General features: G+C 38.5%; 1 pseudogene; it reads right to left on the reverse strand.

The window, feature by feature from the left end:
• The window catches only part of LOC135226582 (irregular chiasm C-roughest protein-like), a 198,669-nt pseudogene that overhangs the window by 44,414 nt on the left and 136,755 nt on the right, over positions 1-17,500 (reverse strand).

Genomic DNA, 17,500 nt, shown 5'->3' on the forward strand with positions numbered 1-17,500 from the left:
AGAGAGAGAGGAGAGAGAGGAGGGGAAGAGCAGAAGAGCAGAGCTAAACAAACAAAATATAAATCGATGGACAGGAAAATAAAAATTAAAGAAAAAAAGTAAGGACGAAAGTTGATACCGCGGCAAGAGATGAGAATTGGAAGAGAGAAGAAGAAGAAGAGGGGGAGAATAAGAGCTGTTCCATTGTCGGCGGTAACAACCCCAGGCTTTTGTGGATTATCGAGGCTGAGGATGGGGCTAATATGTCCCCCCGTAGGACACTCATTTTGACATATGTGTCACCGGAGGGCCTTTGGCGGAAGACAGAAGAATCGTAAAAAAAAGGACGACGACAGAACGCGACTCGTAAAACAAAACATCCCCTGCAGGAATGACACAGAGAGAGAGAGAGAGAGAGAGAAGAGAGAAGGAGAGGAGAGAAGAGAGAGAGAGAGAGAGCAATGCCACCACTGGATCATTGCAGGATAACGAGGACCCAAGCCACCACCATGTCTGGAAGAGGACTGGAGAGGGGGGGGGGGCGGGGGGAAGTGGGTGATAGATAAGATGTGAGGGTAGGGGAGGGGGAAGATTGGATGCGGGGGTGTGGTGGTAGGGATCATACTTCTGGAGATGTGGATTCATCCACTATCCACAGCGCTTATCCAGGTTATGTAGCTAGAACAGGATACCCGAATAACAGAGGCAGTTAAGGCTAGTGACAATGTTTTCTCTCTCTCTCTCTCTCTCTCTCTCAGGGGAATGTCAGAGGGAATCTGGACAAGTCAGCGCTTAAACCGGCGGTTTCTCCTCCACTAGGTGGAAAACCTAATGAATTTATCTAAGGGTTTGAAGCGACCTTCAAATTTAGCCAGACCTGAGGACAATGTCAACTCTCTTTTCGAGGTGATTAAAGTTTTTTCTTTTTTTTCTTTTTTGGTCATTCGGGATCGCTGCATGGCTGCACTTCTGCATCAAGATCTTGTTATAATGGAGACGTTATTCCGTATGTGTTAATGCTTTCGTCACTTTGGAAAAGTGAAAATTCCTGTATTCTTGGTCTGCGCAGAAGCTATTCTGTTTATGCTTTGATGTCTTCACAGAAGGTATGTACGTGTATGTATGTACATATGTGTATGTATGTATTATAATATATATATATATATATATATATATATATATATATATATATATATATATATATATATTATAATATAATATAATATGCAATAAGTCACCAAACAGCACGTGACAAATATGTACGTAAATAGCCACATGAAAGGTGAAAAATTATAGACCAGGCATGTACCAAGCGCTTTCGTGTACGGAATACACGAAAGCGCTTGGTACATACCTGGTCTTAACTTTTCACCTTTCATGTGGCTATTTACGTGATATATATATATATTTATATATATATATATATATATATATATATATATATATATATATATATGTGTGTGTGTGTATACATGCATTAGAACACAGGCGGGAAAGCTAAAAAAAACCAATAAATAAATAAAAAAATGAAACCATTATCATTATAATCAGCAGAGCTTATCTCTGCAGTAGAAACAAAACCCATTACCTATTTTCACCCTCTTTTTTTTTTTTTTTTTTTTTATTCTTTTCCCCCCTTAAAGATGGCAAAGCGAAATGAATGCATTTCGCTCTCTTCAATGACTCTTGCGAATCAACAACTCTTAATTCATCTTTATTACTTTTGAAGGTGACCCCGTCTCCGGGAGAGAGCATTTCTAATGAAAACTTCAGTCTCTCATCTCTCCCCCCCACCCTCCTCCCCCCCACTCCAAATCCTAGTCACCTCACTTCCCTCCCCCTCCCCCTCCCCCTCCCTCCCGTCATTGTTTCATTTACACCGCTCGTGCAATTGCGTGCACTTAAAAGCATCTCGAGCGGCCCCAAAAAGCAAAGAGAAATATTCTCTCCCTGGGCCGAAAATTCTTTAGTCAAGTATATTGAAGCTTGTTTTCTCTCATTCTCCTACATTAAGTAAACATATTCTCTCTCTCTCTCTCTCTCTCTCTCTCTCTCTCTCTCTCTCTCTCTCTCTCTCTCTCTCTCAACAACACTTTCATAACCCTGCTGCTTTGCCGAGTGACGCTCTTTCAATGGGAAGTCCCGGAAGACAGCTGAAGTGTATGAAGTGTTGAATATTTACATTAGGTTCGTAAGAAACCACCTTAGTGGGAAAGTTTACCAGAATTAAAAAAAAAACATAGGAAATTACGGTGAAATATCTCTATGATATAATTATATCCACGAACGGAATGCTTAAGAGATCGATTTCTCCCAATAAAGGCGGTTTCTTGTTGTATAAAGTTAGCCGAGAATCTTTACCACGTTCTAAAGTAAAAGACCAAAAAGAAGGTCAGCAGGAGATGTACGGGATGCAAGAGCCTTAGGTATGGCAGTGCTTACAGTGCGCCGTACGAAGATTTTTAAAATAAGTTTAAACCTTGCTCTTGTTATTCCAGGGCGATATCCATTCATTTCAAGACTTTTTTTATTTCATCTACAGTTCATTTTAGTTGGTAATGTTTAGCCCAGATTGATAGTTTAATCATTAGTACTTTTGGCCAGTTTCCGTTTTAAAAGCCCTTTTATGAAATGTGATAGCTGTCTTTAAATTATTTTAAAAATTTAAAGGCGATTTAGTATGGCAATGTTCTGACCACATTGAAATTTTAACAACTGCTACTTTTGGGCAATTTTCAGATGTACAAAAAAAAAACACACATTTTAAGAAATATGAAGGCTGTCTTTAAAAATATTCAAAGACGATATCCGTTAAATTAAAACTTTTTTTTCTTTTTTTATCTAAGTCCATTTCAGAATGGTACTGTTCAGACCACATTGAAATTTCAACATCTGCTTTTTTGGGGGGGAGGGGGACAATTTATAGAAAGAAATTTCAACAACTGCTTTTTTGGGGGGAGGGGACACTTTATAGAATGAAATTTCAACAATGCTGCTTTTCTTGTAGAGGGACAATTTAAAGAAAAATATTTTCACAACTGTTTTTTGAGGGGATTAGGGGGACAATTTAAAGAAAGAAATTTCAACAACTGCTTTTTTTGGGGGGTAGGGAGAAAAATTAAAGATATAAATTTTAACAACCGCGTTTTATGGGGTTAGGGGGACAATTTAAAGAAAGAAATTTTAACAACCGCTTTTTTTCTGAGCGGGGGGACAATATAAAGAAAGAAATTTTAATTAATGCTTTTTTGGGGAAAGGGGTACAATTTAAAGAAACAAATTTTAGTAACTTTTTTTTTTTTTTTGAGAAATGTATTAAAAAAAAAAGATCTTTTAAAGATAAATAAATAGTAATCCCACCTCCCCCCCCCCAAAAAAAAAAAAAAAAAAAAAAGTAAGCCCTTGTAAAGAGTATGCCCCGAAAGGCTGCTTCTCCTCCTCACCTCTCGAAGCCTTCCAAGTCCCGGTCGGTGCCGAGGCCGAAGCCGTCTCGGGTCCACTGGACGAGCCCCGTCCTGCGGAGGACTCTGCAGGGAAGCACGGCGGTCGAAACCAAGCACGGCCGTCTGGTGGGAGGGCATGGTGGCGAAGGTCTGGGCCACTTCCTCGCTGACCGAAATAGAACAGGTGTTACACACCCACAAGGCCAGCAGCCATACTCTTAGGCGTTTCATGACCTGCGGAGAGAAGGAAGCTGGTGAGAAATGATTCCTCTCTCTCTCTCTCTCTCTCTCTCTCTCTCTCTCTCTCTCTCTCTCTGTGTCAGAAAAAGTAAGATATGAAACTATTGCAATATACCTAGAATAATAAGTTAGCTTTGAAAAAGAAACCCACAAAATTGCTGTGTATAATGTATGTACTTATAAGTATTTACATTTTATTTTACTCATACTTATAAGTAAACACGTTATACACAGTAATTTTGTGGGTTATTTTTTCAATCTTAGGACGTAAACTGAAAGACGTTTTTGTTTGGTTAATAGTTACCTTACTGATGGGCTACAGGAAAAGTAAAATATGAAAATATCAGATTACCTAAAATAATAAAACCAATTACCATAATGACGTGTTTATTTCTTGTCAGATAAAGTAAAGTGGGAAAGTTGACAATATACACAAAAATTAAAGCAGTTACCGTACTGATTTTTTTTCAGATATGAAACTAATAAATATGTAAATCAATAAAATCAGTTAACTTACTTATTTATTATAGCACGTAAATGATGACAGGATTACAATTACTGACCTATATTGATAATCATTATAATAACAATAACGGAATTTGCCTTAATACATAATTATTTTAATAATATCTGAAACGTTGAATAAATTTCACGTAGCTTTCGATCTCTGCTAGAATTTTGATTAAAAACTAGAAAATGAGGACCTTAAAATAACAACAACAAAAAAGTATGAAAATGACGCATCCTAAAATAACAAATATTAATAATATTCTTAATGATAATTACACTTACAGAACCGAGGTGACACGAAAGCAATATCTGAATGGGATCAAAATCACACTCTCGGGTCCCCCGACCATGTTGACTCCCGGCATGTTTTAGGGTGAACTTCCCTTTTGCGACCGAGAGGAATGAAAAATAAATAATCAAACAAGCTCTTCGTATCCGTTTCTCAAGAGCAGACGGCGGGGCATTAATAATTCATGAGTCCCAACCCCACACGTCTTCTGTAATATTCCAAAGGCCAGAGGAGAGCGCCGAAAAAAAAAATAATAAAAAAAAAAACTCGCAAAATAGTGGAAATGTTTAACATAACAAACACGAGTGGGAAAAAGAAATAGCTGGTGAGAGAGAGAGAGAGAGAGAGAGAGAGAGAGAGAGAGAGAGAGAGAGAGAGAGAGAGAGAGAAGTAGAGTATATTTACCTAACGTTAAAAAATTGCACACACATATATATATATATAACTATTCTTGAAATTACTAAAAAGAAAAAGAAAAAAAGTTTAAAAATCAAGCGAAAACGGACGAGCACCGAAGGCAAACAACATTCGGTTGTGGAGACGAGTCGGTTTGTTTCTCGCTGGGAAACAACACCTGTCGATACATAATCCAACCACCCCCCCACCCTTCTCTCTCTCTCTCTCTCTCCTCTCTCCGTCGAGAAGAAACAACCTTAAGGAAAGTCTTTGTTGCTCTCTTTCTCTCGTGGTGAAATGGCCATTCTCTCTCCCTCTCTCTCTTTCTTTGAAGAGACAGTTCAGGTCTCTCTCTCTCTCTCTCTCTCTCTCTCTCTCTCTCTCTCTCTCTCTCTCTCGTGATGGAGCCCTCGTCATATTTTCTTTCTCAGTCTATCAATGAAGACTGCACAATTTCCTACTCAGTTGCTCCCATATAGCAACAAATGACAGACCGGTATATAGTAATTCGTATTACAAGACTAGGTGAGAATTTTGTGCTTTCTTTAATCCATTTTGCGATGCGATATTTCTCTTCATAACTAAAGACAGAATTTGCTTGAAAATCTAGGCGTTATTGCCATAATCAATCGAAAGTAAATTCTATAAAGTCTGTTTTTCTTGGAAATATAAAATTAATAACGACTCAGGAAGAAGAATTAGTTTATTTTATCAAATGTTTTGGTAATTTACTTTAGGAATTATCGATGGAAAATCTTTTTTTTTTTAATATGTTGGTAATGTACCTCTTGAATTCTCGATTGGAGAATTTTTTTTCATTAGATGTGTTGGTAATATATATGCCTATTGAATTCTCGACTGGATTGTTTTTTTTTTTCAATTAAATGTGTTCGTAACTCTTTCTTAATAAACTCCACTAGTTCTCAAAGGGGAAGGAAATGACCTTGACCTTTTGACCTGCCACGTTGATTTATGAAAAAAAAAAAATAATAATAAATGACTGAAACTCGTGAAAAGCCACCGACACTTTTCCCCTACTTAAAGACCCCTCCACTTACATTCAGCTAATTGATGAGTGCGGCTATAATGATGAAATGACTCGTGCATGCATACGCTTGCTGCTAAATCAATGCTTGGAAGCAGTTTCATCATAGTCATAGCACTAGTCCATACTGTTATTTATTTATTTATTTTGGTACATACTTTTTAAGTGGTTCTAAATTCTTGAGAGCGAATAGATTTCTTAGGTATTAATATACTACACTCAAGAGCAAATAGATTCCTTATGTATCAATATACACTCAAGTGATAAACAGATTATAACATTTTCATTGAAAGCAACAGATATAATAAGCAACACGTACAGAACAATAAATAACCTTCTTATTTATTCATTTTGGTACAAACTTTTTAAGTGGTTCCAAATTTTTAGGAGCGAATAGATTCCTTTCGTATTTCACTCAAGCGATAAATTAACTCTGAACTGATTATAACGTTTTCATTGAAAGCAACAGATATAATAAGTAATATGTACAGAACAATGGGTTACCTTTTCATTAAAGCAACAGATATAATAAGTAATACGTACAGAACAATAAGTAATCTTTTCATTAAAGCAACAGATATAATAAGTAATACGTACAGAACAATGAGTAACCTTTTCATTAAAGCAACATATATAATAAGTAATACGTACCGAACAATGGGTAAACGTTTCATTAAAGCAACAGATATAATAAGTAATACGTACACAACAATAAGTTACCTTCAAAATACCCCGGCACGCGAATGAACATCGGAGGAAACTACCCACGATACTTTGTACAATGTATACTTCCAGGACCAAGCAATCTTCACGGTAAATTACAGGGAAATGATGGCGAGAGAAGAGAGTTCCAGGAATTGAAAAAAAGAATAAAAACTATACGTAAAAAAATACTTTTCTGCTAAAAGCTAAAAAACAACTAGAACATCAATGAGAGGCTTGGCCGAAGCAGGCCAGTTATCAACGGAATGCTGATCGGGAATTTTATGAAACCATTCTCATGAAATTCCCAAAAGAAGATGAATGTATGCGAGTGTTTGCTTTGAGCGTGTGCATGTGTGTGTTTCTGTGTATGAGAGAGAGAGAGAGAGAGAGAGAGAGAGAGAGGAGAGAGAGAGAGAGAGAACGAGATGTAGCCTGTTTAAACGCATGGATTTTGTGTGTGAGATGGAGAGAGAGATGCAGCCTGCTCGAACGCGTGGATTGTGTATATAAGAGAGAGAGAGAGAGAGAGAGAGAGAGAGAGAGAGAGAGAGAGAGAGATGCAGCCTGCTCGAACGCGTCGCATTAAAGTAAGTAAAATGCAGTACCTAGGAGGTATAGCTGCAGAGGACGAAAAATAATCGAGAGTACGAAGTATATATATATATTCAGGATCTTCGATCGGTTCCCTTGCAACCTCCGCCGGAAGGCAGGCGTGCCTTTCATTTTATTCTTCCTACGGAATAAATGAATCAAAATATATTAAGTACTAAAATATATATGGGTAATGTGCTTCAGTATTCTTAATATTTGACATTAGTTGCGTGACTGAGTGTCTCAGGTACAAGGGCTGCTAAAGTTGTGTATTGTTTTATAACTGATGTATGTATGTATGTATGTATGTATGTATGTATGTATGTATGTAGTATGTATATATATATATATATATAATATATATATATATATATATATATATTATAAAATTATTTGAAATGCACATATATGTGTGTACTACATACATTGATTATATATTTACACATATACTATACTATAATATATATATATATATATATATCTATATATATATATATATATATATATATATATATATATATATATATATATATATATATATATATATATATATATTATATAGAGAGAGAGAGAGAGAGAGAGAGAGAGAGAGAGAGAGAGAGAAAATGTCTGCAGAACCATATCATTCCCGCCTACTAAAAGCTCTGGCTACCATCCTTTGCCATTGGCAAATGTAGCTGACAACGGCAACACTAACTTGCAAACATATTACGGTTCATTAACAAACGTAGATGGAAATAGAAAAAAAAAACATACACACACTGCACGTTATTAACGTCATTAGTCAGGCGAACACTATCAGACCGACATAACGACCCATCCTCGTTAAATAAAATGTAACGAGAATCCGGAGAGAGAAAGAGAGTGAGAGAGAGAGGGAGGGAGAGAGAGAGAGAGAGAAAAAAAAAACACTTCTCTTCACTAATTCCGTGACATAAATTTCGGGGGTCCTAACACCCCCACCACCACTCTCTCTCTCTCTCTCTCGGCGTACATCATCAACTCGACTCTCATTCGTGATTCGACGCTCTTCGACGAGGGGCTTATAAATATATCATGTTAATTACAGCGCAGTTGATGGGCGATAAATAAATAAAAAACGGACACCCCAAATTACCGTCATAAATAAAGGCCAACTGGATGGCACTTACCGCTGGTGGCCATGATGGATTAGCGAGCTGCCTCTGATACATTAGGGAAGAGCTTGCCGTGACAAACTAGGGAGCGGGGGGCTTCCCTTGATAGAATAGCGAGGAGAAAAGTTATGGAACTGCAAGAGGGACCGGCCGAATGGAAAAGGCAATATTTGTTCGAGCTCACGACAGTCCTTAAAAATAAAGCACTGAATATATATATATATATATATATATATAATATATTATATATATATATATATATATATATAAAATATATATATATGTATAATATATATATATTATATATATATATATATATATATATATATTAGATATATACACACATACTAGATACATATCTCAATGTAACACAGATATGTTAAGAAAGCTGACCTGGAGGAATTTCCCTTAAGCCGGACAAAATTATAATGAATATAAAACTACTACTACTACTACAACTACTACTACTACTATTACTACTACTACTACTACCACGACCACTACTGCTTGGAATAATGAGGTGAGATCCGACAAAGAATAATAACTAGGCAAATGCCCAGGCACCTAGGGGGGCGTATAAGACCTCAAATTAATTTCTACTCGAGATTTAATACCGTGGCGGAAGAACATATTCTTATATTGTATTCAGGCGAAAGAAGTCCCTTTGCGCATACACATGCGCGTGCACGCACACACAACGCACAGACAAACACGGCATCGATCAAGCAGGCCATAAAAAAAAAAAAAAAAAAAAGATAAATGAATCAATCTCAAGGCCGAGCTGTAGAAGCAGACGATTAGGGACACACGGAAGGAACGAAGGAAGGACTCCTCCTCCTACCTTCCTCCTCCTCCTCCTCCTCCTCCTCCTCTCCTCCTACCTCCTCATCTCTCTCTCTCTCTCTCTCTCTCGTCTCTCTCTTACTTCTCCGTCCTACCTCTCTCTCTACTCTCTCCTCTCTCTCTCTCTCTCTCTCTCTCTCTCTCTCTCTGCGCTATAAGTCAAGCCTTTCGTGTACTGTATGGGTATTACCGTCCTATGTCGGCGTTAGTGATGACCCTGGTAGTTGTAACGCCAGATAACTCACAATCTATTAATCAATCATTCGATGTCACAATCATCATATTGAAATTGTAGTAGGTTCTTTCTACTAGTCTAAATAAGGATTCAGTTTCCACTACGGTATTAATCTCTCTCTCTGTCTCTCTGTCTCTCTCTCTCTCTCTCTCTCTCTCTCTCTCTCTCTCCCCACGAGTGTGTCGTTTTTATAGTTCTTCCGTCATTTCCAACATGCAACACTATCTCTCTATCGCTCTCGTTCCAGAACAACTGGTAAAATCATGTATAATGTAATGAATAAAAAGTCTGTGAACTGGCAGTAGTGCCATACAGTTTATACATGATTTATGACCCTAATATTTAAAAAAAAAAAAATACACTATTAAAATGATGCAGCCTCCACAGCTACTGCTTCAGTTCAACAAACGAATCAGATAAATATTTGTGGAGTATTTCTTCACCTTTCAAATTACAGCGGGAAGAGATATAAGTACTGTGAAAGACAGTACCAGTATTAAAATGAATGAGAGTGGACCCATTTCGTACATAAAAACAAAAATAAAACAAGACGTGACAAATGCAAAACTATAAGCAAAGACAACAGGCAAATGAAATACAAACAAATCCACGCGTCATAGGTAAACACAACGCGTTGTTTACATAGAGGCAAACTGTACTACAAGACAAATCAATAGTCTTGGCTACTTTAATAGTCACTCCATAAAACCCAGCCACTCCCCCTCAACCCGCCCGCCCCTAATCCCCAAGGGACCCATACGTACCAGCGAGTGCCCCTTATCTGAGTTTAGGGTGAATCCCATTTGGAGCGCGTGTCAGAATACACGCTTCCTAAAATGCCTATAGGAAGACGACTGTGTTACACTCTGTACTGATTTTCAGGGCCCAGTGCGGCCCACTGACGCTTGTATGTAGTAAACTGCTACGGTTTATAGCGTGATTTTGTAGCACTTTGTATTTTAGGAGAGAATAGGATGTAACCTCATGACCCTCCCTTTTTCGGGATTGACATGATCTATAATATAAAAAGCAGAAGACCACTGTCCGCTTTATGATGTTATTGCATAGGAACCCTGGCATGATATCTTCTGTCTGCTTTAGTGGAGGAGGAGGAGGAGGAGGAGGAGGAGAGCGTTAGAAATCTATGTTCATGGCAAAATCGATGAAGACTACCTCAAAGAAAACCAACGTCACCTGGCAATATGTTCGTGTAAAGGAATGGATTATCTAGGATTTTTTTTTTATTTTAATGATTGCCAATTGCATCATGTTACTGGTAAAGAGGATTTTATTTTATGACGGATATTATATACAGGAAAGTGTGTCAGTGTGATACTGAAAAGTTCGTTTCATTGTGAGTATAATAAAAATAACAACACTAATACCACTAATTTAAAAAGCACTTTACATAGACTCTTATAAAACCACAGCTTGACAAGTATACAACATGGAAGAGCAAGTAATGGATTCTTAATAAACACACAGGGACACACACACACACACACACACACACACACACACACACATATATATTATATATATATATATATATATATATACTATATATATATAACCTACCCTAGGGGCATGGCCATAGTAGGATATATCTCGGGAATTTGCTACCGGAACCTACCCTGAAAAAAGCGGGACGCCATTTCTTAAAAACTAACCATAGAATCTTATTGAAAATAATCTCATAATGTTCGAACTGACCCAACCTAACCTAACTTAACCTAACCTAGGGGCATGACAAAACAAACTGGGGCTATTGCAGTACTATAGTAGATTCACATCAACCGTGCACCTGATGTCTAGGCCAGTCCCTTACGGCGCTCCTGATTGGCTGTTGATAAGCCAGTCACCAGGCTGGAAACTCTCAGTCTCTCCCGAGAGAGTTCACATAGGCAGGGGGCATGTTCCACTCCTCCTGAAGAATACGTCTTTCAAAAGCATCCCTCAGGAGAGGTGGAATATACATCCTGCCTATGTGAACTCTCGAGAGAGACTGAAAGTTTCCAGCCCTGTGACTGGCTTATCAACAGCCTATCAGGAGCGTCGTAAGGGACTGGCCTAGACATCAGATGCACGGTTGAAGTGAATCTACTATACTATACACGTAGGGAATTTGCCACCCGTTGCCTGCAGCTCTCTCGGTGTTTTGTAAAGCTTCTATAATCAACCATCCTCTCGTTTCATTTCGGAGGCCACTGTTCCTCGTCATTTCCGCGCTGGGCATCAAGTCGAAGCGTGCCAGTGTAAATGAACGAAAAGGATGAGCTCCAGCTCAGCAAATAATGAAGATTTTCAGCGTCTAGACACGGCTTCTTGCTACTTCCGAGGCATGCGAGTTAATCATAACAATTCTGTTCGCCAACCTCCACGAAGAAGAAGAAGAATTCGTAATGCCATGACAGAGCAGCAAAGAAGAAAAAAAGAAGAAGAAGAATTCGTAATGCCATGACAGAGCAGCAAAGAAGAGGAAGAAGAACAAGAACAAGAATTCGTAATGCCATGACGGAGCAGCAAAGAAGAAGAAGAAGAAGAAGAAGAAGAAGAATTCGTAATGCCATGACAGAGCATCAAAGAAGAAGAAGAAGAATAAGAATTCGCAATGCCATGACAGCAGCAAAGAAGAAGAATAAGAATAAGAAGGAGAAGAAGAAGAATTCGTAATGCCATGACAGAGCAGCAAAGAAGAAGAAGAAGAAGAAGAACTCGTAATTCCATGACAGAGCAGCAAAGAAGAAGAAGAAGAAGAATTCGTAATGCCATGACAGAGCAGCAGAGAAGAAGAAGAAGAAGAAGAGGAAGAAGAGGAAGAAGAGAAAGAGGAAGAAGAATTCGTAATGCCATGACAGAGCAGCATAATGTCAAAGTAGGTTCAGATTTATTCCGGCGTTTGCCTGCTATTTTATCGCTCATTTTCTCTCCGAATCATAATATTAGTGCGGGCGTGGGCGTCTTAGCAGTGTCGGCCCGCTTTAATTTTTTCGGTTTCTGCCTGAAATTGTCCAAACTTCTGAAGCTTTTATTAATTCGCACGCCGTGAGAGATATGAGCACTTGCTCTGGTATATATGTGAAGTAGGCGTTTTTTAACCTGTTATGTCTGTTTTAAAAGCCCATTCTAATCCTCCAGTTTTACCTTGTATTTTTCTGCATCAAGTACATCTGTTCAAGAGTAGACTGCTGCATACTTCACAACTATAATGTTCTATGATGTGATTTCGAACACAAGCGGAATCTATACATTCCCCCTTATCGTAATAATAGCAACACTATTACCACTAATTCAAAAAGCACTTTACACAGATTCTTCTTTCGAGGCTAAGCTCATTTCCGTCTCTTCGAATTCGTTCATTCATTCCTTGTGTCTCCTCCCACATTCCCTGACCTCTGTGATTAAATGAAACAAAGTCATAAAGGGAATCTCAAGGGAATCCTTTGACAGCTCCTTCGTTTCTGAAACCTGCGAAGCTAAATCGATTTATATCCCATAATTTCTACTAACTGGCTGCTGTGTATATAGAACTTCCTGCAATTTCCATTCAAACCTGCACCTTTCATTACTACTTCTTCGATTAAGCAAAGCAAACACCATCAGCAACTAACACCCAAGAAAAACCTCTCCCGAGTCTCCGACGGGAGGACGACCTTATTTACTGCATAAACAAACCACCCGGAACTTTCTTTCCCCCCCCCCCCCCCCCCCCCCAATCCCCACTCTCCCCCTTCTCTGCCAGCCATTGAAAGGGGTTTTCTCTACTTCTTCTTCTTCTTGGTCCTCGAACTTCCTCATGCCGTGACAGGAGCGACATCGTGTTTTTTTTTTTTTTTTTTTTTTTTAAGAGAGAGAGAGAGAGAGAGAGAGAGAGAGAGAGAGAGAGAGAGAGAGAGAGAGAGAGAGAGATGTTGACCTCCGGCGAGGAAAACTTGCATGGCGGGAAAATAAAAGTTAACACCGAGGGAGTAAAATTCCCCGTTCCAGAAGAGGCTCAAATCCATACGGGTAAAAATTGCCTGTTTCTATAGAGACTCAAAAACAGGAGGGAAATTTGATATATATATAACTCCGGCATGAAAATTTACCGTCCCTGTCCATAGGTTAATCTTCAGTGAGGAAAATTCTTCCCTCACTCGAGTAGAGTTACTTTTAGGTAGAGAAGAGTTACTTAGAAGGGATGCAAGATTTCGTACTCATCTACATACAACCAGCCGGAGATAATCCGTTTCGAAATGAGGAGAGGATTAGAGATAATAGAGAATATTCTAATATTCTAATGTCAAGGGAAGGAACAATCATTTGGAACGGTCTTTTACCATTGAAGATTGTTTTGTTTGTATGGTGTTTTTACGTTGCATGGAACCAATGGTTATTCAGCAACGGGACCAACGGCTTTTCGTGACTTCCGAACCACGTCGAGAGTGAACTTCTATCACCAGAATTACACATCTCTCACTCCTCAACGGAAAACGCCGGAGAATCGAACTCGCGGCCACAGAGGTGGCAGGCCAACACTATACCGACCAAGCCACTGAGGATCGTACATTACAGACTGAGTATATATAAGCGAAAAGGTTTGGTTTATACAGGCGGTACTTGTGAATTCAACGTCACTCGCGCAATGGAGATTCAGACTGTAAACACAGTTATGAATGATCGTGCAATTCGTTTTACCTGAGCGAGTAACCAATCACTGGTACACACTTTACAATAAATAACCAATGCATGAAAAATAACAAATTGCGCAGTCAATATTATTCAGTTTCGCCGAATTCGCGAGGCGAGAAAAAATAGTTTGTCAGGATTACATGCAACCGTCATGCAACCGAGTACTCTAAAAGTAGGTACATGGTGTGTTTGTTTATTATCTACAACGCTCTCGATGTGTGAAGCGGCCGATTTTGCCGGCAGTTCTAGGCAAAGTTGGCTTCTTTAATTAGGCAGTTGATGGTCGAACGGGGCAATGCTTTTGGTTTTTTGGCACTTGGTGAGAAATAAACATTATTATATATATATATATATATATATATATATATATATATATATATACAAACGAATCAGATAGATATTTGTGGAGTATTTCTTCACCTTTCAACTATATACATATATACTGAGACATTGTCAAGGAATATCTGTCTTAGTAAAGACGAAAGCGCTTGGATTTCTGCCTACATTTTCCCGTGGTATTCGCTTATCTATATATATATATATATATATATATATATTATATATATATATATATATATATATATATATATATATATTGAGAGAGAGAGAGAGAAACTACTGATCCGTTTCCCTTCGTATTATGGACGTCCTCAGCTAAACAAAACAAGTCACTGGTATGTTCACACTTCAACTATAGAAATGGTGTGTGTGTGTGTGTGTGTGAGTATGTGTGTGTGCGTGCGTGTGTCACATCATCATACTACAGCAAACCACTTAAACAAATAACAAAAAGCTAGCAAGTTTCAAGCAACGATGCAGGTTCCTACAACAAGCGGCAGCCAAATATCGTACAAAACAGAAAGCCAATGGAGAGAGAAAAAAAAAAAAAAAAAAAAAAAAAAAAAGCCTACGTAATTCCAGCACTAAAAAAAGTTTGACCCTATATAGCACACCTGGCGCCTCGGCCTCCCTTCCGGGTCCAGGAAAAAACAAAAAAGGGAGGGGTGAGGGGGGGGGGGGACGGGGGAGGGGGTGGGGGAGGGGGGATTGTATCGCCAATAGCCGGGGACAGTGTGACTCCCATCGTTTTAAAAGACCATTAAGGACTTTTTTTTTTCTTTTTTTTTCTTTTGTTTTTAATTTACCGTGAATGACCTGAGCTTCTGTGCGCTGTGTTGTTCAGCATGAGTCTGCTCCTTTCTGCTTTGGACTTATCGATATATGGTGATTATTAAGTTTTGCAAGCAGGGGTTCACTGAAAATATTCAAGTTTTGCTTGGAAATGTTTTTTTTTTTTTTTTTTTTTTTTTTTTCCTTTGCATCAACATACCGTTGTCTTACGAATGCCTGCCTTGCCATCTTGATAATAATAATAATAATAATAATAATAATAATAAGAATAATAATAATAATAATAATAATAATAATAATAATTAACTTATTGAAAATAATAACACAATAATAATAACAGTTGGAAATTAATCTAATTTTTCTAATTCCTGAGACATATATAGATTTCAATTTACTCTTTCTTGAAAATAATAACAGTAATAATAATAATAACAGTTGGAAATTATTCTAATTTTTCTAATTCCTGAGACATATATGATTTCATTTACTCTTTCTTGAAAATAATAACAGTAATAATAATATAACAGTTGGAAATTATTCTAATTTTTCTAATTCCTGAGACTATATAGATTTGAATCTACTCCTTCTTGAAAATAATAACAGTAATAATAATAATAACAGTTGGAAATTAATCTAATTTCTCTAATTTCTGATACATATATAGATTTCGATTTGCTCTTTCGCATATCTTACAGCAACAGTCTCTTTCTTAAATAAAAAAAAACGCTCACACAAAAGCACACACGCATAAACGCACCCATAACTTTCCTGCGAAAGAAATCAGCTCTATGGCTGTGTGTGTGTGTGTGTGTGTGTGTGTGTTCGTTCGCGCGCGCGCGCGCATCAGTCCAAGGTGCAGAAGTCTTGGAATATTCATGAACAGAATTCTTAATTGCTGAATTCTGATGAGTGATGAATACTTTCGCAGGAATCCGGGCAAATGAATTCGGGCATTACAATGGCTGCATTAATTGCATCCAAATCATATGAGATTTGTGTTTTCGATGAGATTTCACTGCGGAGGGGGGGGGGGGGGGGGGGGGGGGGGGGGGGGGGGGGGGGGGGGGGGGGGGGGGGGGGGTGGGGGGGGGGGGGGGGGGGGGGGGCATCTGAACTTCTCGGTTCAGCGCCTGACAAGCAAATATTAACGGAGTTTCTCCCAATTGCTTTTGGCAATCTGTAGTTGCCCCCCCATTCATTGTCTATTTTCTTTTAGAGTATTCTTGAGTCTGCCCTGGGCATACTGATCTCCGATTTCTTTTTAACTAGTGGTTGTTTCCTGAATTAATGGAAATTAATATACAATTCGTTTCACTTTTAACATCCATTCACAATTGCTTGTATTAAATAATCTCATACAACTAGTCTCTCACACCTTTGTAACCCTTTTAGCACCTTTCTCACAGTAACCCTTGTTTGCGTCCATCACAGTATGTAGTAACCCTTTTTACGTCTCTCTCACTCGGTAACCTCTTATTCATCTCTCACACTGTAACAACCCATTTTGCGTCTCTCTCTCTCACTGTAAGCGTTTTTTCATCTCTCACACTGTAACCCTTTTTGCGTCGCTCACACTCTGTAACCCTTTATTCATATCTCACTCTATTTAACCCTTTTTTGCGTCCCTCTCACACTGTAACCCTTTTTAGCGTCTCTTTCACTCCGTAACCCTTATTTCGGCCATTTTCACTCCCCATTCTACAACCGCCTCATATATATACTATATACTCCCCGTAACCACGAACTCGAAAAAGTGCCCTTGCTATTTTTACCCTCCGCCCTCTACACAGAGGCGTCTCATACCCCGCCTACCTAAAAATCACCTTTTATTTCCAATCTCGGCCCACCACCTCCGCCGCCGCCGCCGCCGCTCCCTGCTTGCCTTAGGTGTAGGTTCCGAGGAGAGACAAGAGAATCAAAATCAATTACGATTTTATTTCGTCGCATTTCGAGACCCGATCGTAAAGGGGCCAGGCATTATTTTCTCCTCACTGCAATGCGCCTCTAGAGAAATTCCTTCTCCTCCTTTCGGCCGGGAAAATTGCTCTTTTCTCTTGTGATAACTCGCCTGTAAATACCCAAGGCAGGCTTAGGCCGAGCTGTGCTGTGTGCTAAGAGTCTGTGATATATATAATATATAGATGATATATATATACATATATATATATATATATATATATATATATATATATTCGGTATGTCAGGATGCGAGATTTTAAATCCTTTATATATAAACGTACAAAATATTGTAACTGCACGACAAGTTACACGTGAGAGAGAATGTAA

The sequence above is a fragment of the Macrobrachium nipponense genome, chromosome 14 (genome assembly GCF_015104395.2).
Source record: "Macrobrachium nipponense isolate FS-2020 chromosome 14, ASM1510439v2, whole genome shotgun sequence".
Lineage (NCBI taxonomy): Eukaryota > Metazoa > Arthropoda > Malacostraca > Decapoda > Palaemonidae > Macrobrachium > Macrobrachium nipponense.